This window comes from Notolepis coatsorum, assembly GCF_963971535.1.
Source record: "Notolepis coatsorum genome assembly, chromosome: 5".
Taxonomy (NCBI): domain Eukaryota; kingdom Metazoa; phylum Chordata; class Actinopteri; order Aulopiformes; family Paralepididae; genus Notolepis; species Notolepis coatsorum.
Genome location: NC_140169.1, coordinates 145,901,785 through 145,926,840, shown reverse-complemented (window position 1 = coordinate 145,926,840; position 25,056 = coordinate 145,901,785). Strand labels below are relative to the sequence as shown.

Genomic DNA, 25,056 nt, shown 5'->3' with positions numbered 1-25,056 from the left:
GAAAGGGGGGGGGGGTCTCTCTCTCTTTCTCTCTGTACGTTCAATGATGATGATCAATGAAGTAGCCACAATTTACACTATAAAAACGAACTTGATAGTTGATGATAATAAATATTTCACTTCATTAGCAAAATATTTTAAAATCCTTAAGTCTGCTATAAGCTACATTTACTATATGCTACTTTTTTTTTTTTTACATGGATTAGGCTAATTAGCTTTAACAATCCTGATTCCTGAGCCTATTTTATTCAAAAGGAAGATATTGATTTAAATATGTATATAGCCTATATATAAAAAACACATTTTAATCGTATCTCCTGTGCTGGCACAAGCACTACCATAGCGTGGAGTGGAGAGATAACACATGGAAATATACTAAAAAGCTATTTATGGCCGGTAAAAATCTCTCTGGCTGGTAGTCTTTTTTTTATTTTTATTTTTTAATCTAAAGCCAAAAAGGATGAGGATACTCATTAAACATTTTGAAATATTCAATTGCAAATATAATCAATTGTTGTTGATTTTTGGTTAAAATATCTGGTAAATTAATGGTTTAGAGATGAATCGACTAATCGATAAAATAATCAACTGATTAATCAATAACAAAATAGTCGTTAGTGACAGACCTAAAGGGGGCGGGGCTTATTTCAATGCACAACGATGGAGACGCACCTGGTGGAGAATAAAAAGACGAGTACAATTGTCTCCAAGTAAAAACAAAAACAAAAACAAAAAAAAACCTGCTTCTCAGACTGCAGCCATCATAAGCTGGTCATGAAGAATGTAAGTTCATTTTAACACGAGCATACTAAATATATACTAAACTCTATAGATGAAAATATATCTACCATTTATTCTCAAACGGTGCTAGTAGAAAAAAAGGACCCCCCCCCCCCCCCCCCAGAACACTAGATGCTGTAGAAAACAGCCTGCAGGACATGAAGGAGACAGACCCCCCCCCCCCCCCCCCCCCCCCCCCCCCCCACTGGAGGATCACTCCCCCTTGGCGGGCCTGCTCGATGAGCTTCCCCTTGTGGTACTTCTGTCCAATCCCGTAAGGCACGTGTGCGGCTATGGTGCCCGACTCCTTGGCCCCCTCCACGTGGAACATCTGGTCTTCGAAGAAGATGTGCGGCTTTATCTTGCCAGGAGCGGGCCCTTGGGGGCGCCGGCCAGGAAGAGGGCCTCGTCGATCTCCAGGCCCCAGCTCCGGAGGGTCTTCAGGACGCGGGCCCCCGAGCTGGCGGCGCTGCGGGCCCGTGACCAGGAAGGTGCGTAAGGGGCAGTTCATGCGCTCGTTCTTGGCGTAGAACTTGCGCTGGAGTTTCCCCAGGGCCTCCAGGAAGCACTTCAGGGGCCCCTGTGGGGGGGCAGGCCACGTGGGTCAAGGTTAGGGTTAGGGTTAGGGTTGTCCGATATTATCGGCCGATATTGGCATTAAATGTGATATCGGAAAATATCAGTATCGTTTAAAAAATATATATATATATTTCTTTTTACATTTCTATAACCTTTATTTACCCAGGAAAAACAAATTCAGATTTTATTTATTGTCAAAAGTATGCATAATGTTGTGTTAATTCCACAACAAGAGATATGTAATGTTAATTACCTGAAATTATTCCGTTTGTGGGGGGGGGGGGGGGGGGGGGGGGGGGGGGGGGAAACCCTGCATATATCGGTATCGGTTGATATCGGTATCGGAAATTAAGAGTTGGACAATATCGGTATATCGGTATCGGTAAAAAAAGTCAATACTCGAGCATCCCTAATTAGGATCATAACTTTTTGCACAGCCCTGCTAAAATTCCATCCCACTGTATCGTGTATTGTTATTCTAATTAGTGGTTGTATATACTTGACCACACCGTGCACAATTGTACAGCCCTGGCCTGTTTTATTTTATAATTCTATTCTATTGTGCTTCTATTTTAATATATACATTTTATTTTATTCTACTGTAATCGTCTGTCCGTTAATGTCGCACCAAAAATGACCAAATCAAGTTCCTTGTATGGTGTAAATTACTTGGCATGAAGACCTTTTTGATTGTGATTAGTAGTAGTAGTCTTCTACTGACTTGAGTATGATTTTTATGAACAATTTGCCAGGTGTAGTCTAAACTTAGAAATATGTTGCAATTAAAAATGAGTATTTTACTGAACCTTATGTTAAACTTAAAGAGAAGACGGAGGTCTCTGTGTTCCCAGATGAGGTCTGGCACCCTGCCATTGGCGGTGGATGTGGGTAGATTCCAGGGTAAACCTGAGGAGGAGCGGTTGTGCGTTCTGGGAGTGGTGGAGGATGAATACCATTTGTTTTTATTGCCCTTTGTACACCACTTTGAGGAGGGCTTTATTTGAGAAAATTCAAATTGTAAACCCAGATTTGTTTTGGCAGTCTGAGAGTTGAGTTGTTTTTTTGTGGAGGACATCTTCGGTTTTGCAGGATTTTTGATTTCTGTTTATTTACATTGAGTACAGCTTGTGTTATATTACGTTTTATTGTTTTTCTTGTATTTTTTATGGCCATCTTGGTCTATGTCATTTGTTAAGTAATTGGTAAAGTATATTATTATATACTTATTGTTATGTGTCTTGTAAGCCCATATGGGCTGGGCATACATCTGTATGTAAGACACGAAAATAAAAAATATCAAATCTCAAAATCAAATCAGTAGGAAAGATAACATGAGATTAAGGGATGATCAAGAGAGCACACCCAACATTTTGGGTGTGGGTCATTGATCCATAGAAAAAAAGAAAAAGAATACATGAATTCCAATGTGTGTGTATATATATATAAAGACTGCACATCTCTTTCCAGCAGTTAAACATATTTTATTCTAATTAATTAGTGTATAATGCACTTTCTACATTGCACTACTTTTATTGTCTTTTATACCTATTCTTATGTCTGCACTTTATGCATTGCTTTTATTCTGTCAACTGTATGCAAATGTTATGCCTATGTTCAATTTATGCCATTGCTATGAAGCACTTTGAGGCTGCAATCCATGTATGAAAGGTGCTATATAAATAAAGTTATTATTATTATTATTATTATTATTATTATTATTATTATTATTATTATTATTATTATATTAATATTATTATTATTATTATTATTATTATTATATACTTGACCACACTGTGCACAATTTTATTTAATAATTATATTATATTGTGCTTATAATAATCTTCCATTTTATTTTATTCTACCTTTTTATTTTATTCTTTAGTCCGTTAATGTTGCACCAAAAACAACCAAATAAAATTCCTTGTATGTGTAAAAATGTGTAGGACCTGATTAAGATTGATTTAAGGGACGATTAAGAGAGCACACCCAAAATGGTGTGGGTCATTGATCCATAGGAATACAAATTTATAAATTAAAAGAAAAAAATGAATTCAATGTGTGTATACATAGTATATATAGTAACTGAAAAATAAAGATAATGCAAACAGGTAGAGATCTGATTGGCTGCTGATGGACGATGATCACCACGAGTTCAGTGGTGACAGACTTAAGTCGACCGTCGCTAACGCTCTGCCGATATTCCCAGGTTGCTCGTCTCTATTAGGCATCAATGGGGCTTCCGGTGACGGACGGCTCGCTGCGCCGTTAACCTTCACCTCACCGCCGAGGAGCGATAAGAAGAAAATGTTCTATGGCTGGAGGGGATGGGTGGGGTTATCTTTCAGTCCATGATCATAATCTTATTGGATGGATCTTTATGTAGGACTCGAAGTGCAGGGTTTGTGACATTTCCAGGAATTAACCACCAAGAGACCCCTGGCCGACATTACCGTCTTTCAGAGGCTGTAGCTGCTCAGAGCTAGTAGCTAGCACGAAGATACTGGTGTCATTACTGTCTTTCAGAGACTAGCGGCTCAGAGCTAGTAGCTAGCATGAAGATACTGGTGTCATTACTGTCTTTCAGAGACTAGCGGCTCAGAGCTAGTAGCTAGCATGAAGATACTGGTGTCATTACTGTCTTTCAGAGACTAGCGGCTCAGAGCTAGTAGCTAGCATGAAGATACTGGTGTCATTACTGTCTTTCAGAGACTAGCGGCTCAGAGCTAGTAGCTAGCATGAAGATACTGGTGTCCATTACTGTCTTTCAGAGACTAGCGGCTCAGAGCTAGTAGCTAGCACGAAGATACTGGTGTCCATTACTGTCTTTCAGAGACTAGCGGCTCAGAGCTAGTAGCTAGCATGAAGATACTGGTGGTCATTACTGTCTTTCAGAGACTAGCGGCTCAGAGCTAGTAGCTAGCATGAAGATACTGGTGTCATTACTGTCTTCAGAGACTAGCGGCTCAGAGCTAGTAGCTAGCATGAAGATACTGGTGTCTTACTGTCTTTCAGAGACTAGCGGCTCAGAGCTAGTAGCTAGCACGAAGATACTGGTGTCATTACTGTCTTTCAGAGACTAGCGGCTCAGAGCTAGTAGCTAGCACGAAGATACTGGTGTCATTACTGTCCTTTCAGAGACTAGCGGCTCAGAGCTAGTAGCTAGCACGAAGATACTGGTGTCATTACTGTCTTTCAGAGACTAGCGGCTCAGAGCTAGTAGCTAGCATGAAGATACTGGTGTCATTACTGTCTTTCAGAGACTAGCGGCTCAGAGCTAGTAGCTAGCACGAAGATACTGGTGTCATTACTGTCTTTCAGAGACTAGCGGCTCAGAGCTAGTAGCTAGCACGAAGATACTGGTGTCATTACTGTCTTTCAGAGACTAGCGGCTCAGAGCTAGTAGCTAGCACGAAGATACTGGTGTCATACGAATTAAACTAGACAAATTTAGGAATCCATTGGTACCAACCATGTCATGTATACTAGCATGTTGGGAAAGGGGCTAAATTATGCTCTGGACATTTTCAAATAACAATTACTAACAGTAGATATGAGTTTTAAACTGTATTTTGTGGCTTTATTAAGTTTCTTATGTTGGGTAATGTTTGTAAACATTGGAGTAAACCAGACCTATATATTTGTAAATGTTTTATTATTATTTATTTTTTATTATATTTAATATCTATTTATAAATGGGAAAACAAAGTATCAAAATATCACATGTTTCACCTACAAATGAAACTCTTTCAGAACTCTTAGCGGGTGACGTGAACGTGTTACCTGGGCGAGAGGGCTGTTCTCGAACTCCTGCTCGTGCTCAAAGAAGGTGTCCAGGCCGTGTTTCTTCACGATGATCTCAGACTCGTCGGAGAAGAGAACGGCGTCGCCGTCAAACGCCACTCTCAGCTGAGTGTCGCTCAGCTCTCTCTCCGTGTCCATGTTAAACATGGTGGCTGCAGCGATACCTGAGGCATAGAGAGGGGGGGCGGGTTCAAAAGGTTAGTCATGTCACCCGGTAGGATTTTAGACATTTGCACAGACTTCTGTGAAGACCTCACGTCACATGGTCGTGTTTTTTGCGTAGGTCACTGTATGGTGTAACCAAGTTTCCCCATCTAGGCAAAGTAAAATATATTGTTGGTTTCCTGTTGGTTGTCAGTTTGGCCATGGGTAGGTAGGGAATTTATTTTATTTTATTTTTTTATTTTATTCTTTCCCATGGCGACTATGGATAGGGAATTTCTTTATTTAATTAAAATGTTCACAACAACATGGATGCATGTACTCTGCCAGCATGTTTAATATCCATAATACTAAATGTTTGACTAAGATTTATATGAAACTTTATTCTTAAAAAAAAAAAAAAAAAAAAAAAAAATCGGATTTTCTTTTTCTTTTTTTTTATATAATTTTTTTAAAAACTCATAAAATATATTGGGTCGCACCTAAATCGGCAGGGTCGGTCGGCAACCGGAAACCAACTATTAATTTTGTTAGGCCCTAGCGCAATAAAGTCCAGAAATGGTGTATTCGAATATTTCTGCATACTGGGGGTAAATGGTGCATTTATATATCCCTTTTATCTAAAGCACTTTACAATTTTGTTCCTCACATTCACCCACTCACTCACACATTCACACACCGATGGCGGAGGCAACCATGCCTGAACTTAAAGGAACACGCCAACTTTTTTGGGAAATTAGCTTATTTGCCATCTACCCTGGAGTTAGACAAGCGGATACCTACCCTTTTTCTTCTCTGTGCATGCATTAGGCTTAGGGAACAGCCACACCGTTAGCCTAGCTTAGCGTCATTCACTGGAAGTAGGTGTGCCAGTGTGTGCCAAATACACTCCAAATACAACTCCAAAAAACGTTCCTGTAAACATGTTGTGACCTGTGTATTTACCACATGGAGAAATAGAATTAAAAAAAACTGACATTCTCGTTTTCTAAGCAGATATATCCTTGGAACTATTTTTTTTGCCGAACCACTACTGCCTTGGCGCAGTGATTTCATCACCTCAAAAGCCCTGTTGATTTTGTTCCTTTAACTGGACATTCGAGCCTCAACCTAATTGATGGTGTTCAACAGAACACCTGTGTGGTTGCCGGCAGCAACGCCTACCTTCTTCAATGGCCTCCGTGACCTTCTCGGCGTCCTTGGACAGGTACAGGTTGGTCATGTAGGCCTTCAGGTAGCCGATGGGACTGTTCCCTCCGGTCATACAGAACCTCTCGATGGTCAAGTCTGATGGAGGGAAGGGCAAACAACAATCACATAAGTGGAACACCACATTAACCCTTTCACTACCACACTACAGAAGGTTAACCTTTCACTACCACACTAGTACAGACGGTGTGGTAGTGACATTTTAACCTTCTGTAGTGTGGTAGTGAAAGGGTTAACCCTTTGTCGTGTGGCAGTGAAAGGGTTATCCTTCTGTAGTGTCGCAGTGAAAGGGTTAACCCTTTGGTAGAGTGGCAGTGAAAGGGTTAATGACGTTCCACCGTTCCTACTAAGGAAACATCTAGGTTCCAACCATTCGAATGATCTATTATTGTTCATTATGTCCACAAGAGGGCAAACCAATACAACGGGATATGTACTAGTATAAGATCAACATACCTACCTGGGCTTTCCCTAAACAATAGTATAGGAGGCAGTGCCACTATGGCAATGCACCAGCGCCACCATGTGTTAAACATAAATAAATAAATATGAATAAAAGAAAATATATATATATAAATAACTTTGTTTTTGCAGTGAAAGCTTGGGGCCAGCTGTGTGTGTGTGCGTGTGTGTGTACATGTGTGAGTGTGTTTTCGTGTTCAATGTTAAAATGATTGTGCAACCTTATACACTGTATTTAAATAAATAACTTATTTGGAACGTACCTTGTGTTTGCTATTGAAATTATGTTTTTAAGTTTCAGGAAATTACATCAAATGGCTTCCTTTATTGCCAATTATTTTTGCCTCCCGGGCAGAGGGCACAGCCCCCCTCCAGACCACCCCCTAGTTGAGGCACAGCCCCCCTCCAGACCACCCCCTAGTTGAGGCACAGCCCCCCTCCAGACCACCCCCTAGTTGAGGCACAGCCCCCCTCCAGACCACCCCCTAGTTGAAGCACAGCCCCCCTCCAGACCACCCCCTAGTTGAGGCACAGCCCCCCTCCAGACCACCCCCTAGTTGAAGCACAGCCCCCCTCCAGACCACCCCCTAGTTGAGGCACAGCCCCCCTCCAGACCACCCCCTAGTTGAGGCACAGCCCCCCTCCCCTCCAGACCACCCCCTAGTTGAGGCACAGCCCCCCTCCCCCTCCAGACCACCCCCTAGTTGAGGCACAGCCCCCCTCCCCCTCCAGACCACCCCCTAGTTGAGGCACAGCCCCCCTCCAGACCACCCCCTAGTTGAGGCACAGCCCCCTCCCCCTCCAGACCACCCCCTAGTTGAGGCACAGCCCCCCTCCCCCTCCAGACCACCCCCTAGTTGAGGCACAGCCCCCCTCCCCCTCCAGACCACCCCCTAGTTGAGGCACAGCCCCCCTCCAGACCACCCCCTAGTTGAGGCACAGCCCCCCTCCAGACCACCCCCTAGTTGAGGCACAGCCCCCCTCCCCCTCCAGACCACCCCCTAGTTGAGGCACAGCCCCCCTCCAGACCACCCCCTAGTTGAGGCACAGCCCCCCTCCCCCTCCAGACCACCCCCTAGTTGAGGCACAGCCCCCCTCCCCCTCCAGACCACCCCCTAGTTGAGGCACAGCCCCCCTCCCCCTCCAGACCACCCCCTAGTTGAGGCACAGCCCCCCTCCCCCTCCAGACCACCCCCTAGTGGAGACTCCATCTTGTTTGTAAATCCTGGGAAGTCCTGCCTACACCAGCATGCATATAGAATAACTCTCTCTCCCTCTCCCCCTCTCCCCCTCTCTCTCTCTCTCTCCCTCTCTCTCCCCCTCTCTCTCTCTCCCTCTCTCTCCCTCTCTCTCCCTCTCCCTCTCCCCCTCTCTCTCTGCGTAAGGAGAAATTGGTGCTAGACTGAGAAGGGTCCGTCTCTCGGAGCGAGGTCAGATGAATGAAAGGACATGGCAGATAGAACGGACATCTTTATACACAGCAACACGCCTAGATTCTCCTTGGCATGAAACGTGAAATAGTAATCAACCCATTAGGGAACTGCATGACGCTTCCGTCTCTATTCATTATTCAATATCTACAAGTTTTACCCTGAGGGATGATTTACAATAAAACGCTCTAGTGACCAAATTCCGATTCCAGTAAAGACGTGGGGGGGGGGGGGGGGGCTTGATCGGTGTTCACTGAGATAAAGTAGTCAGGTTCCGTTGGATAGATATGTCATGATGCCCCCCCACATCCTTCCAATTTATTTACATAGCGCATTTAAAAACAACCGAGGTTGACCAAAGTGCTGCACAACGTAAAGTATAAAAGTACTGTAAGTACAATACTAATAAAGATACAACAACAAGGTGCACAATTTACACAAACAGAATGTTATGTACTGCTGCTGTTAATTGTGTGTCCTGTGTTCCAGGTAGATTGGCAGCAGCAATCAGCCAATTGAGAAGCTGCCTGCAGTGGGCTTAAGAGGCCCTCCCCCGCCCCACGCTCTCTCTCTCTCACTGTTGGAGCAGTGCCTTCCCCTACTGCCACCACACGTTACCCTTTATTCAGTTTTATTAATAAATATGTCATTTTTGGTTTAAACTTGACCTTGGTTGTTTGTGTCCCTTTGTGTTGCTTCCCTCTCTGAGCCAGGGTCGTAGTAACACAGAAATAGCACTGTCAACTACGCTAACGTACGTCAACAACATCTTAGTGTACCTTTTATTGTGTCTTTTATTATCTATTCTATTCTATTTTATTCTATTATTATTATTTGTATTCTTTTGCACGATCAAGGCGGGCACGGTCACCTTCATTTCACTACGTGTCTCGTGTGTATATGTATGTGACAAATAAATCTCTTGAATCTTGAATACGCTCTCCTCTATATTGGACACGAGTTGAGAGAAGCCGCGCTGCCAGACTTGGCCGGTGTCGGTGGTGGAAGTGCCCCCGCAGGAGGGATTCACCGACGCAGTGGGAGGGGAGGGTTCATTGGCAGAAGTGCCAGCTTGTCTGGGTGAGTAACCATGTCTCTCCTATAGCACCCACTGAGAGACTGGGACTGAAGGGACACACGGCACCATGGAGCAGGGCCTGAGCGGAGGAGCTCGCTGGCAGGAGATAGTCGACCTGGGCGTTATTTATGCTAACATTATATTTATTAATAGTTAACCATCTGTAGTGTGGTAGTGCAAGGGTTAACCATCTGTCGTGTGGTTGTGAAAGGGTTAACCTTCTGTCGTGTGGCAGTGAAAGGGTTAACCTTCTGTATTGTCGCAGTGAAAGGGTTGACCCTTTGGTACTAGTGTGGTAGTGAAAGGGCTAACATTATATTTGTTCAGTTTAGGTTTGACCCGTGGATCATGCTGTCAGGGACCGTGTGCGCTAAACGAGACCCGGCGGTTTCAAGTCCGTCTCCGAGGGTACCGTTGGTCCGAACCCAGGAAGCAGCACCCACCATTGCTACAGGCTGCTTCTCTAGTATTAGTACCAGAGACACTATAATATATATAATGAGTAAACTGAGCACTCTGGGAGTTTTGAATGGAGAAATCTGTAACGCTAAAGATGGCGGCAACAACGAAGCTACTAACTAAAAAACAAACATTCAGAGAAAATTCAATTAAATGTGATGTTATTTTATGTTGAGTAAAATTATAATCTACTGCATTTTGAGTTGTAAAAGATTTAGAAGAATAAGGAGACTTATTCCCATGCTGCTGTGACCCTCTGTCACAGGGAACTAGGTCATCTTGTTAGTTCCCGTTACTTAGGCCCTGTCCACACGAGAGTTTGGATTTAATATGACCGAAGTTTGAAAAAATAAAACTCCGTCCACACGGTGAACACAGGTGGACAACCGTGTATAACTGCGTACTCACGGCAGAGCTGGAACCCAGCAACCGATACATTTAGTACAATGTAATACAATGCCAAAGCAGTAGGCGGCGATGTTGTTCAGACATGAAGGCCATTTCAACCAATCAGAAAAGATTGAACGCTCACTAAACTTCCTGTTGGGTCGCGATCTGCCATTAATTAACTGAAGAAGAAGAAGTAAACTTCCTGTTTAGAAGCACAGCTGGACTGGATCATTTTGCCAACGGAACATATTATTTTCAGCAAAGAAAGAAACTGCAATAAACAAACGGATACATTCACTGTGTTCTGCCTCTCATTTTGTTGATGAAACAAAACCATCAGCAACACAATTTACCACCAAGAGCGGATAGTTTCGTCTCACAAAAGACCGCCGGTGTTGTTAGGTGTTAGCTACATGAAATTGAATGGCATTCTCCATGTATATAGTTAGCATCGAGGCTATTAACGTAGTAACGTTAACGCTAGTAGAAATGGATGAAAACTTTATTTAACAGATTGCAGAATGGGTACAATACAAATACGGCTCAATACAAACAATTGTTAAGGGTATGCAGACTGTTGTAGTTTTGGACTGGGCTCCTTATAACAATAACTTGACAACACGTTGGTAGCCGCAGCTACTTGGGACAGCTCTGCTGTAAACACTGGAAATAACCGTGCGTGTTACACATGAATAAGCAATCTGAGGAGGACGGCAAATTATATTAATTATAGCGCGATATTGCAAGTGACTCCCAGAAATAGTTCTGATGTTTGGACTAATGGACGGAGTCGAGGTCCAGCCAGGGGAGAATTCGGCGACAAGACATCAGTCGATCACAACACTCTTCAACACAGACGATACGTTTCGAACAAAAGTTTGTTACAATCATTTTCATATAACGCTACTTGGGACTGCTGTAAACACTGGTGTAGTTGGCTCTGCTATGATCTCTCTACCCCGCGGTCTGCCGTGAACATGGGAAATAATTGCGACAGCTCTGCTGTAAACACTGGGAATAACCTCGGTTGCTATGCCCACACGCAACTGCAAAACCGCACAACTTCACCCTGGCCACCGGTTTCAAAAGACCGCGGTTGCAGTGTAGCAAATCCCCGGTTGTGTGTGGCCGAACAGTGCAACTGCGCACATACAATCACGGTTACATTAAACCCAGCGTTCGTGTGGACGGGGCCTAAGACGACAGCAGAGTGAGCTGACTTCTCTTGAGAGACTTTGTTAGTAGCACGCAAAGCACCTTACAATATTGGTGGCCCCAAGCACGTCTATACTTTTACCAACTAACTTGCATTTTTCCGCGATCTGATTGGCCACTGACGTTTCTGGTCATGTGACATCTGCGCCAATCGTGTGACGCCTGTTTCTATCACTGGTTAAGCTTAGGCATTCTTTCAAGTTGGTTAACATTAGAGTTTGTCTTAGAGCAGGGCGATAGAACACCAGCCCTGATTCCAAACTCTAACCTTAACCAACTTCGAAAGAGTCGCCTAAGCTTAACCAGTGATATAACTAGGCGTTAGGTAGTTTGCAGGCTGTTAGAGGCGGAAATAGGCGCAGAAACAGGCATCACGCGATTGGCGCACATGTCACATGACCAGAAACGTCAGTGGCCAATCAGATCGCAGACAAAATGCAAGTTAGTTGGTAAAAGTATAGACGCGCCCCAAGCACTCTACCCATTAAGCTATGTATAGCTAGAATAGTTATCATTCCTAGTTGCCTGTTGAACTGTTGAACTATTTCAGGAAATCTGCAGGTTTCAACTAGTTAAATTGAATACCAATTTCACGACCATACTAGCAAAAAAACAAAAACGCATAGCAAGTTAGCAACACTGACCTGGCGGCTGCCCCCCTACATTTCTTTTATATCATTACATTACATTATGTCATTTAGCTGACGCTTTTATCCAAAGCGACTTACAAGTTCTGCACGACAAGTCAGCAGGAAAGGTACAACTCTTACAACCGAGTAACAATGTTCATCAAACAGTGCTGAAACTTGGGTGCTGCAGTGTTGAGTGCATAGTAGTATAGACATAGTAGTATAGTAGGAAGAGTGCATGACAGTATAAGACAGTAAGAAGGTACTTTTTTCCCCCCAGAATATACCTGTGGAAATGAAATTTAAGACTTTTTAAATACGTTTGAACCCTTTCACCACCACACTACAAGTTTATTCAAGTTTGTTTATTATACGTAACAACAAAATACAGAATACTTGATATGAAATGCTTATTTCTGAAAGAGCCCCTGCGAGTACAGAAGGTTAACCCCTTTCACTACGACACTACAGACGCTTAACTGTGTGGTAGTCAAAGGGTTAACCTTCTGTAGTGAAGGGTTAACCCTTTGCCGTATGGCAGTGAAAGGGTTAACCTTCTTCTGTATTGTCGCAGTGAACGGGTTAATACCCTGCAGATACCCTGTATTTACTTGTGCAGAATACAGGCCTTGCAGCGCAGGTGAAATGCAGTCAGTCATGTTAGGGACACGCCCTACCGTAGTGATTGATGCTGTTGATGAGGCGAACTCCGACCTGGGCGTGGTTGTTCGTCATGAGCACGATGTCGAACAGTTCCTCGCTGTCTGGGTAGAGCTCCCTCAGCCTGCCGTTGACGTGCATCAGGGCCTGCCGGGACATGCAGGGGTTATTGCACAACGCGTTGTGTCCGCCATGTGGCAAGAAGTGTCAACATAAACATTACAGTAGGGCTGTCCCCAACTAAGGATTTGGATGGTCGACTATGATAGGCCAAAATTTGCCGTTAGTCGATTATTGGTCGACTAATAAAAAAATATAAAAAATGTATAATTATATTTTAAATCTTATTTTTTCATTCCATTTGGGCTGTGGGGGGTGCTTAATGTCTGAAGGAGTCGACTGAAGGCTTCTTGTCCTCTGCAAAAGCATGCAATTGGTCCACTGATGGATACATCTTGATATTTGTCTACTCTAGTGTGTTCATTAGACGGGTGAAATCCTCTTTCAGTGCCTCTGTGCCTGTTTTCGTAGGCAGTTAGCCTCTGGTATGCGTGCCATTAGCATTAGCCACGCTTCTAGGCCTCTTTTCTTTTGGAAATAATGATTTTTTTTCTTTTTTTTTTAAGATTTATAAAAATATTTAAATCTTTTCTTTTTTTGTATTGGCAGTCGACTACGGCTCCTTTCGACCGATTAGTCGACTAATCGACTAATAGGGGTCAGCCCTACATTACAGCATTCATTATGGCACATCCACCAAAATCCTCAATAAACTACAATACGTCCAAAACTCTGCTGCTCGCATGCTCCGACCCCATCACCCCCCATCCTCCACGATCTCCACTGGCTCCCCATCATGTACAGGATCCAGTAAAAAATTATATCACCTTCAAAGCCCTCAACAACCTGGCCCCCTCCTACCTCTGACCTCCTTCTCCACCACATGCCTACCCACTGCCTCAGGTCCGCAGATGCTAACCTCCCCCAACCCATCAGGACTAAGCTCCGGACCTGGGGGGGGGGGGGGGGGGGGGGGGCGACAGGGCCTTCGCTGCAGCTGCACCCATCCTCTGGAACGCCCTGCCCAACCATATCCGCCATGCAGACACTCTTTCATCATTTAAAAAAGCCCTCAAAACCCACCGTTTTTCCCCTTGCTTTCAACCCATGAACTCCTTCCTCTCTCACCTTTTTATATACATTTTTATTTTCTCTACTAAAACTGTATTGTGTATTGTTTGTTTTGTAAAGTGTCTGAGTATTAGGAAAAGTGCTATATAAATCTGATGTACTATTATTATTACAGTGGGGGCACGACACCTTTTCCCTCTCAAAATCATTCCACGCAGAAAACTGAACTACAGATCATTCTCAATTCTCGGATGGACGTGTGTTTATTTAATGAGCAGGCTTCTACAAGGTTATACAATACAATAACTGGATTTCCTGGATGGAGCCGGGGCGACTATAAAGGAAGGAAGGGTCATTACGTCACTGGTGTAGTAGCGCGTGAAAGTGTGGAAACCTTTCAGTTTGACAACAGACATCGAGTTGAATGGGATCAGCCATCTCCTCGTTTATCACCCTGTCATTTAAACAGGTTATTACCTCGGACGTCGGAATCATCAGCAATGTGTTCCATTGTTAATAACTAGCTAACGTTCGACACTGAACTAACCGCCTCGGACAGTCCTTCATACCAGCGGCCATCAGGCTCCACAACAGTGGGCAGGGACTGCTGCCAACCATCCAACTAGAACTAATAGGAACCTAAAAAGGACAATAACACTACCTTATGCATACTGCACCTTATGTGAATACTGTGATACTGTGTGTGAATACTGTATATTTCAGTTAGTTAGATAGTAAATTATATTGACTTATTTGTTTACACTGCTTGTGTTGTTTTTACTACCTGTATCGTTCTATTAACTGTTTTTCTCTTCAGGTTAGGAAAAGAATCATTATACAGCTGGTACTTCCAATAATGGATTACGCAGATATAGTCTATCAAAACACCACACTAACAAATCTCCGTCCTTTAAATGTTATTTATAATAGTGTTTGCCGATTTATATTGAGGTGTCCTTATAGAACCCATCACTGTCTTATGTTTGAGTCGTTAAACTGGCTTTCTCCCCAATTCAGAAGACATTTTCATTGGTTGCTTTTTGTTTACAAATGTATTTACTTTAATTATCCCCCCCTATCTAAAGCAGTTCTTAACACCATATAGTTCAACTTATAATTTAAGACACACGGATCTTCCTTTCTTTAGTATACCTCGAACCATCAAAGCTATCGGTCGACTTGCCTTTAAATATAAAGCACCAGCTGATTGGAACAAACTGCCTAGTTCACTCAGCTCTCTTACTTCTTACCGGTTATTCAAGATATCTGTGTTCACTCATCTACAGACTACTTGCACCTGTTATTGATTTACTGTGTTAGGGCTTACATGTCGTTTACAGATCAAATTATAATTTTCTTATGTGTTTTATAAGGGAACATATAAATATTGGTGATCCTCTTGGGAGGAATCAGTGTGGACTGTGGGGGTGAGCTTGGGAGAGCGTCTGTCAGTGTAGAAGTGCATTTGTTGTCCTGTTTTTTGTTTTGTTATGTATTGTACTGTATTGTATTGTATGTTTTGTATCCTATGTTAAGGACCCCCTCGAAAACTAGGGATAGCATATCTCAAGGGGTTTATCCTTCCAATAAATTTCAAATTTCAAATACCTTGACGAAGGGGAAGGCGGCGCCTGGCTTCAGCGGCTCGCTCTCGTGCTCCACCTGATGGGCGGTGTACGTCTCCAGGCCGGCCTCCTCATAGATCTTCCTCTCAGCGACCATGTTGAACAAGGTGCGGGAGGAGACTGCGATGGTGACCGCATTCCTGGGTTTGGGCTGTTCCGTTTGAGTGATTTAATTGAAAACTTTATTAACGGGATTGCAGAATGGGTACAATACAGTACGGCTCAATATACACACAATTGTTAAGGGGATGCAGACCAGAGAAAGACTTTCGTCTTGTTTACATCAGGGTCCCCCATTTTCTATTCATAATGACATATATGACATACATGACATACAGGTAGACCGTGACCGGAAAACACGTTACAAAATATTGCATTCTTCCATTTTGGTTGCATTTTGGTACTTTTTGCTTACATATATTGTATTTTTTTGTATAGTGTTAGGTCTTTATTATTTTTACTTGTTTATACTGTATGCAGCATATGTTAAACCCAGATTCGGCTCAAATAAGGGACTAAACACGTTTCGCAATTATGCCACATCAATGTGGAACGCCCTACCCAAAGCTGTAAAGGAATGTGGATCACTACCCACTTTCAAAACCTCTCTCAAGGGACACCTACGGGAGACTGCAATTCAACACTGGCCCCTGTAAATATCCTAACCCAACCCCCTCCAATGTACAGTCATTTACCTAGTATGGTTTTGTCAATAGTCTAATGTACAATTTTGTTTGTTTGTACAGTGTCTCCCCCCCCCCCCCCCCCCCTCAATGTACAGTTTTGCTTGTTTATACAGTGTGCCCCCCCCCCCCCCCCCCCCCCAACCACCTCCAATGTAAATTACCCAGTATGGTTGTCAATATCCCAACGTACCCAACCCCCCCCCACCCAACCTCCTCCAATGTACAGTTTCTACGTCAAATGTATATACTCCCTTTTCTTGACTCCTTCTGTATCACAAACAGTACTGTATTTGCAAATCTGGTATGTCATAAATGTATAGATGTAGCAGTACTGACTATCTGTATGTCATGTGTGAAGGGTAATTTCACATCCTCCTCCTCCTCCTCCTCCTCCTCCACCCCCTCCTCCTCCTCCTCCCCCCCCCCTCCACCTCCTCCTCCCCCTTCTCTCTTTGTGAAGTCATGATTTCTGTTTAAAGACAGGGCACCCATTCATCTGGCCTGATAAGTTTGTCAAGGTCAGCGCCGGCTAGAAGCCCTTTTTGGAGCCTCCCAAGAATGCATCGAAGGAGGCGTCTCTATCTCACTGTGTTAAGCCATTACAATATTGCTTTGTCTTCACTTTCACTCTGACAGACCTGTGAATATGCACTCTGACAGACTGAAAGTCCGTCCGTATGGGCGTACTGTATTATTTTCTTTTCCAATAAACCTGTATTGTATTCATTTAACGTGAGTAATCCGGCTGTCTCTTTCTGCTCCTGTTTGATTATTTCAGAATGCCTAATTCGCAGTGTGACACTGTTTTAGGCTGCTGGATGTCCGTGGAGAACCTGGTGGTTTGCACTCTGATTTAAGGCCAATCTCTTGTCTCTGTATTTCATTTAACCATCCCTGGAGACGTCAAAAATCCACCACACATGTATGTCATATATGTCCTGATGACTTGAAAATGGGGGACCCTGATGTAAACAAGACGAAAGTCTTTCTCTGGTCTGCATCCCCTTAACAATTGTGTGTATTGAGCTGTACTGTATTGTACCCATTCTGCAATCTGTTAATAAAGTTTTCAATCAATCAATCAATCAGCACAATCGCAGAGGGGCTCATATTACAGAACCAAGCATTTCACTGTAACAATGTACATTATTATGTGATAAATAAAACAAAACGTGAACTTGAAACATCACACCATTTAAAAGCACAGGATAGTTTACACGAATGCGCTGTTTTAATAATAATAATGCCATTATAACGCATCCCTTGTCATTACCTAGAGTAGCCTAGATTAGCTGACAAACAATAGACTCACAGGTCTCGGTTTCTTTGTTTTCAAGTTGTCAAAGAATGCTTTGGCTGCTTCCCAGTCCTTCTCCTCTCCATCGTTTGATGGAGACTTAATGTCGCTCATACTTTAATAATAAATGAAGAGCGTGGCCGCGGGTTGGAACAGAAAGAAACAAACTCCAAGACAACTTTGCGGAAATGTAAGAAAAATGGGCGTGTTTACTACCAGTGACGTATATCTATGAGTATACGCGCTCAGCGTGCTCATAGACCACTGCACTTCCGCGTTACATGGAGCTCGTGGTGGGGAGGGGGGGGAAGAACGCGCGGGGGGAGGGGAGGGGGGGGGGGTGAATGGATGTTGATTAGAGCCATGAGCTCAACATACCGGAAGTGTTGCGGTGGTCTATAGCCACATGTCTCAACGGGCTGCACGTGCACACAATGGAACAATACTGCAAAAACACATAAAAACTTGATAGGAAAAATCAAGGGAGGAAACTTCAGAAGGACAATTATTCAAGTTCCTCCAAGTTCAACAAGGATGGCCAGGCGTGCAATAGATCAGATAACAAACTCAGCAAGACCGACGGCTTCTCAGTTGTGGGTGACAATATTGTATTATTGTCAAAAGGAAAGATGAAATTACCTACCTGGGTTCCATCCTAGAGGCTAATCTTTCCTGTGACAAAATGGCATCCAATGTAATAAAAAAAAGTCAACCAACGAACTTGATTCTTGTACCGGATCTCCTCTCTGGTAAACAAGAATACCCTGAAGACTCTAGCAGGAGCACTCATTCAAGGGTACTACGACTATGCTAGTACCAAAGCACCTCAAAGGCACTAAAAAACAAATTACAAACATCTCAAAACAAGCTAGTCAGACTACTGCTTGACCTGACTCCTAGAACCCACCTCACCCCTGCCCACTTTGACAACCTAGGATGGCTTAGAGTAGACGACAGAGTACAGCAACTTGCAATGGGCCTGGTCTACAAGATACACTACGCGACCAAGGTACCCATGTACATGTCAAAATACTTCCCAAAGGTCAGTGAATACCACGATCACAACACCAGAGGGAGCTCCACAAATCATGTTAAACCCAGATTCGGCTCAAACAAGGGACTAAACACGTTTCGCAATTATGCCACATCAATGTGGAACGCCCTACCCAAAGCTGTAAAGGAATGTGAATCACTACCCACTTTCAAAAACACTCTCAAAAAACACCTACGTGAGACAGCAATTCGAAACTGGCCCCTACAAATGTCCTAACCTAGTTGTACAGTAAATGACCAAGTAAGGCTTTGTCAGTATTCCAATGTACAGTGTAAAATGTGTGTCCCCCCCTACCCAACCCCCCCCCCCACCTCCAATGTACAGCCCCCACCCACCCACCCACCCAACCCCACCCCACCCACCCAACCTCCTCCTTACAGCTATGTTATGATGAATTGAAAATGGGGGACCCTGATGTAAACAAGACGAAAGTCTTTCTCTGGTCTGCATCCCCTTAACAATTGTATGTATTGAGCTGTACTGTACTGTACCCATTCTGCAATCTGTTAATAAACTGTTCAATCAATCAAACAGAGTATTGATTGATTGCAAACTTTATTAACAGATTGCAGAATGGGTACAATACAGTACAGCTCAATACACACAATTGTTAAGGGGATGCAGACCAGAGAAAGACTTTCATCTTGTTTACATCAGGGTCCCCCATTCTCAATTCATAATGACATTTATGACGTACGCAACATACAGATATATATCATGACATTTATGACATGTACTGTTACAGTTGTTACACCTTACTGTCTTTTTACTACTATGTACCCTATACTACTATAATATTATACTTATACTACTACTTATCATGCTAATTTGTCTATATACTTATACTTATCATGCTAATACGTCTATACTACTATGCTACTATACTTATACTACACTACTTATTTATCATGCTAATATGTCTATATACTACTATGCTACTATACTTATACTACTACTTATGCTAATATGTCTAGGTTAACACTGTCACCTCACAGCTATAGGTCCAGGGTTCGATTCCCGCTTGGGGACCAGGTTGCCACGTTGCCAGGTACCCAGGTGGGGTATCTCCCGGGCCCCTCTGTGTGGAGTTTGCATGTTCTCCCCATCCTCGCAAGGTTTCCCCTCCCGATAAGATAAACCCAATGGAAAAACATGCACAACAGATCACTAATGCTGTCACGTTCCCTGACGAAGACGGACAGGAGCACTTGTCCCCGTGGCGCGGCCCCTATCTGCTCCCGGCTGTCCTTGGGGGGAGGACAATGGGTTGGGTCATGTGCAGAGAGACAATTCATCGGCGACCCAATGTGTGTGTGTTCCTGTGTGTCGCCCATCTGTGTGTTAGTATAGTATAACTGAGATTGTATAATATAGCATGTACAGAAAGACCCAGTGCCTCATCCGTAGCTAACAGTGTATTGCACTACCACAGGACCTAGCATGTCCTACCATGCTCTGTAAATAACTTATGTACATATACCGATATGCCCTACTCTGTTTACTTGTTTTATTGCACAATGTTGTTCTATTGGATTCTATTATATGTTGTTACTATTGTATTATGCACATGTTGCGGGCAAGACCACCCGCATTTCATTGTATACTCGTATGCCGTGACAAATAAAACTCTTGACTTGACTCTTATACTACTTATCATGCGAATATGTCTATACTACTATGCTACTTATACTATGACCTATCATGCTATTATGTCTATGATACTACTATTGCACTCAGAGTGTAACACTCAAGTTTGATACTATTTGACGAACAACCCCACTGACCCTTAGCTGCCAGAGATGTACCCCTCCTGCTGACTTGTTGTTCACAATTTGTAAGTGGCTTTGGATAAAAGTGTCAGCTAAATTACTAAATGTAAAATGTAATGTAATGCTCTTTCCCTCTCTGAATGAATGAATGAATGAAAACTTTATTTAACAGATTGCAGAATGGGTACAATACAGTACGGCTCAATACATACAATTGTTAAGGGGATGCAGACCTGAGAAAGACGTTTGTCTTGTTTCCATCAGGGTCCCCCATTTTCAATTCATATAGACCTCTAAACCACTTTATAGGTCAGCCTACCTCTATACTTTCTCACGTCTCCTTTTAATTTGATCACATCTGGAATTAGTGTTTTGCTGTCAACAGAATGTGCCACTCACCATCTTGGGAGGAATACGCTTGATAAAGGCTGTATCTTATCTGGTCTCACCTGAAATGCTATGGTTTATATAGTTTTTGTATGTGTCTTTTGTGTAGAACCTGAGTACACTAGATATTCTGATGAAAGACTCGCCAAATGAAAGACTTGTGACATTATTATTACTAAAGATTTGCACTACATCCCTGTATATACCTCATTTTGCATTCTTGCATTTTGGTTGCATTTTGTACACTTTAGTTTGTACTTTGTATATTGTATATTTTGTATAGTGCTTGGTCTTTATTACCCCCCCCCCCCCCACACCCTTTTTTCCCTACTGTATGAAGCACAATCTCAGGAGGCTCATACAGAACCAAGCATTTCACTGTAATGTACATTATATGTGACAATTTTTTATTTTTTGAAATTTGAACTTGACATTCCATTCTGTCTCACTATACCTCCGTGTTCGAATGCTTAAAACGATATCCATAATTATATCTATAAAAACCTTCAAAGAGAAAAATGTCCCCCCCTGCCACTAGCGGAAGAATGAGCTCTCCCCATCATCACCCCTTCATTTGGTTTAGTCCGAAACAGAACATCATGGCGATTGATGGTGAGTACACACCGCCGTCACACAGGTGTTCTGCGGGACTCCATATAACTTGCATGGGACGGCATGACAGAATGCTTATTAATAACGAACGCTTTCTTAAAAATCCGTGTCTTGCTAATCTATACGTGCCCTTGATACAGTAGAGAGAGACACACGGCGGCACCGGGTATCTCGGGGGTATAACGGTACACCCGGGGATGCTGAAATAGGCTCTTTATTATTATAACCGATGCAGGATGGTAACGGTACCGTCATGCGCGCGCGTCACTGTCGCGCGCGAAGTGGTGCTGAAGTGGACAGCGATAAAAAATAATAGGACACATAAATCATTTGATGATTGATACATGATGTGAGTGTGTGGCACGTGCTGTGTTTTCATAAAGCCATGCAGGGGAGGTCACGTGCAGCCAGGTATAGCTTATTTTAATGAGACCACATCGTATACACACAGTTGTACAGCCCTGACCTATTTTTTTTTTATAATTCTATTCTATTTTAATTTAGTTTATATTCCGTTTTATTTTATTCCAGCTTTTTATTTTATTATCTGTCCGTATTATTCTCTGTCCGTCCAAAAACGAATCAAATCAAATTCCTTGTATGTGAAAACTACTTGGCAATAATAAATACCTTTCTGATTCTGATTCTGATACTCAAATAATCACCAGACCCCCCCCCCCCCCCCCCACACCCATAACATTAGCACGTGTGCGATTTGAAAAACGAATGACAGACGTGTAGGCTACTGTAGTTGTTGAACGAGCAGCAGCAGCCTATGATTATTAAAGTTAATATGATATTATGTTGTACAGTGTGCACGTCTGGTGAATGTAACGATATATATACAACAAAAGCAGTTAAAGGGATGATGCTTGTCTTGACCTGTGTAACTTTTGAATTGCCTAATGTATTCATGAAGCCAGGGGGGGGGGGGGGGGGGGGTCACGTGCAGATAGCTCGCGTTCACGGGCTCACAATGAATGAATGAAAACTTTATTTAACAGATTGCAGAATGGGTACAATACAGTAGGGCTCAATACACACAATTGTTAAGGGGATGCAGACCAGAGAAAGACGTTTGTCTTGTTTACATCAGGGTCCCCCAAAATAATGGATTCACTGATGTGACCTTGCCTGTAGGGGGGGCACTGGGAGCTGAACCCAGGACCTCTTGATCTAGTAAACACTTCCATTCAATAAAAGTCACGGCGAAATGGCTGACCGAGGGCCGAGGGGACGACGACAACACCTTGTACAAAGTGTATTGATACGTAACGTGAATCACTTTTGAAAAAGAACCGACGCTATCTCTACCGGTAAAATTACTGTAAAAGCACCATCCATTTGTCAGTATAAGTGTCAGTCAGTCGGTAAGACATACAGTGACGTCACTTTGTAGCCTATTGCAATAATTGCAACATGCAATATTCTCTTTCCTATACCACACACACAAAAAAAAGAAAGAAAATCAAGACAAAGCTTGTGTTTTTCAAACCATTACCTGATTGGTTCACAAAGCGATGTTGATTTGTGTGACAGGTGAGCGGGTGAACCCTATTAATATGCTGGATGAGTGGAGTGTATTGAAGTGACGCACAGCCAAGGTGCTGTCAACACTTATTGTTGCCACTCACAATATCAATGTGGTGTGGTGTGTGTGGGGGACATACTGTATACAGTGGGTGTACAACACACAAATCTAACTCGAACGTCTTTTTTCCCCCCATCTGTATTCACTATCTGTATTTGTTTACAAATAAAAGTCATATTTGGTAGCTATAGGCTAGGGGTCTCTCCAGCTGTCCGCTGCTCTTGGGGGTCAAGCGGTTCATGAGGAATATTGTCCAGTGTTATTATTCGCAGCCGTGCAGTCGGTGTGTGGAAGAGACTTTTTATACCCTGGAGGGAGGCAGACCGTGTGTCTTTACTACGTCGTCCGCTTGTCAACAGAATGCGTTATGGAACTGAAATATCCCCCACATCTTGTTCCCAGTTTTGTAACTCGTCGTGTCTGTGGACATAAATCATTCAAACGTGTGTGTTTTTTTTTGTGTTCGTTCTTCTGTGTGTGTGTATGTGTGTTTATATGTGTTTGTGTGTGTTTGTATGTGTGTGTGTTTGTATGAGTTTTTATGTGTGTGTGTGTGTGTGTGTGTGTGTATGTATTTGTAGTACGTGTGTGTTTGTGTTTGTGTCATACAGCTCTGTGTCTCAGAGGTATTGTGTTTTGGAATGTATACTTTACGTTCCATATAGCCACGACACCGGTACCACTTTCAGTGGACACAGCAGTTTGTGCTTCTCCTGTGAAAGCCGCGCTGTCAGATCATCTATTTAACCCCTCGCAAGACCCTCCCCCCTCGCAGACCCTCCCCCTCGCAGACCCTCCCCCTCGCAGACCCTCTCCCGTCAAAAGAGCGTACGTAGCGCCAACAGTGTCGGCGTGATTATAATTAAACATTTGATCTGTCCTTTTTGCCTAGTTGATTCCAGCTAATTAGCTCGACATCTGCCATCTCTGTCTCCCTGTCTCTCTGTCTCTCTGTCTCTCTGTCTCCCTGTCTCCCTGTCTCCCTTTCTCTCTGTCTCTCTGTCTCCCTGTCTCTCTGTCTCCCTGTCTCCCTTTCTCTCTGTCTCTCTGTCTCTCTGTCTCCCTGTCTCCCTGTCTCCCTGTCTCTCTGTCTCTCTGTCTCCCTGTCTCCTCTGTCTCCCTGTCTCTCTGTCTCCCTGTCTCTCTGTCTCCCTGTCTCCCTGTAAACCCTGTCTCCCTGTCTCTTTGTCTCCCTTTCTCCTCTGTCTCTCTGTCTCCCTGTCTCCCTGTCTCCCTGTCTCCCTGTCTCTCTGTCTCCCTGTCTCTCTGTCTCCCTGTCTCCCTGTCTCCCTGTCTCCCTGTCTCTCTGTCTCCCTGTCTCTCTGTCTCCCTGTCTCTCTGTCTCCCTGTCTCCCTGTCTCTCTGTCTCCCTGTCTCTCTGTCTCCCTGTCTTCCTGTCTCTCTGTCTCCCTGTCTCTCTGTCTCCCTGTCTCTCTGTCTCCCTGTCTCTCTGTCTCCCTGTCTCTCTGTCTCTCTGTCTCCCTGTCAGCGCTGTCTCTCTGTCTCTCTGTCTCCCTGTCTCTCTGTCTCCCTGTCTCCCTGTCTCCCTGTCTCTCTGTCTCTCTGTCTCCCTGTCAGCGCTGTCTCTCTGTCTCTCTGTCTCCCTGTCTCTCTGTCTCCCTGTCTCCCTGTCTCCCTGTCTCTCTGTCTCCCTGTAAACCCTGTCTCCCTGTCTCCCTGTCTCCCTGTCTCCCTGTCTCTCTGTCTCCCTGTAAACCCTGTCTCCCTGTCTCTCTGTCTCCCTGTCTCCCTGTCTCCCTGTCTTTCTGTCTCCCTGTCTCCCTGTCTCCCTGTCTCTCTGTCTCCCTGTAAACCCTGTCTCCCTGTCTTTCTGTCTCCCTGTCTCCCTGTCTCCCTGTCTCTCTGTCTCCCTGTAAACCCTGTCTCCCTGTCTCTCTGTCTCCCTGTCTCTCTGTCTCCCTGTCTCCCTGTCTCCCTGTCTCTCTGTCTCCCTGTAAACCCTGTCTCCCTGTCTTTCTGTCTCCTTGTCTCCCTGTCTCCCTGTAAACCCTGTCTCCCTGTCTCCCTGTAAACCCTGTCTCCCTGTCTC

The 25,056-nt window shown here is 43.7% G+C and overlaps 1 pseudogene across 1 annotated transcript; it reads right to left on the bottom strand.

The window, feature by feature from the left end:
* Nucleotides 1-993: 993 nt before the first annotated feature.
* On the bottom strand, nucleotides 994-17,770 carry LOC311229012 (cytosolic 5'-nucleotidase 1A-like; annotated as a pseudogene). The gene is made up of 6 exons (XR_014621056.1): nucleotides 17,609-17,770; nucleotides 15,594-15,761; nucleotides 12,872-13,001; nucleotides 6,487-6,609; nucleotides 5,140-5,324; nucleotides 994-1,360 (listed from the first exon to the last, which is right to left on the bottom strand). The product of XR_014621056.1 is annotated as a cytosolic 5'-nucleotidase 1A-like (transcript).
* Between the last annotated feature and the right edge of the window lie 7,286 nt (nucleotides 17,771-25,056).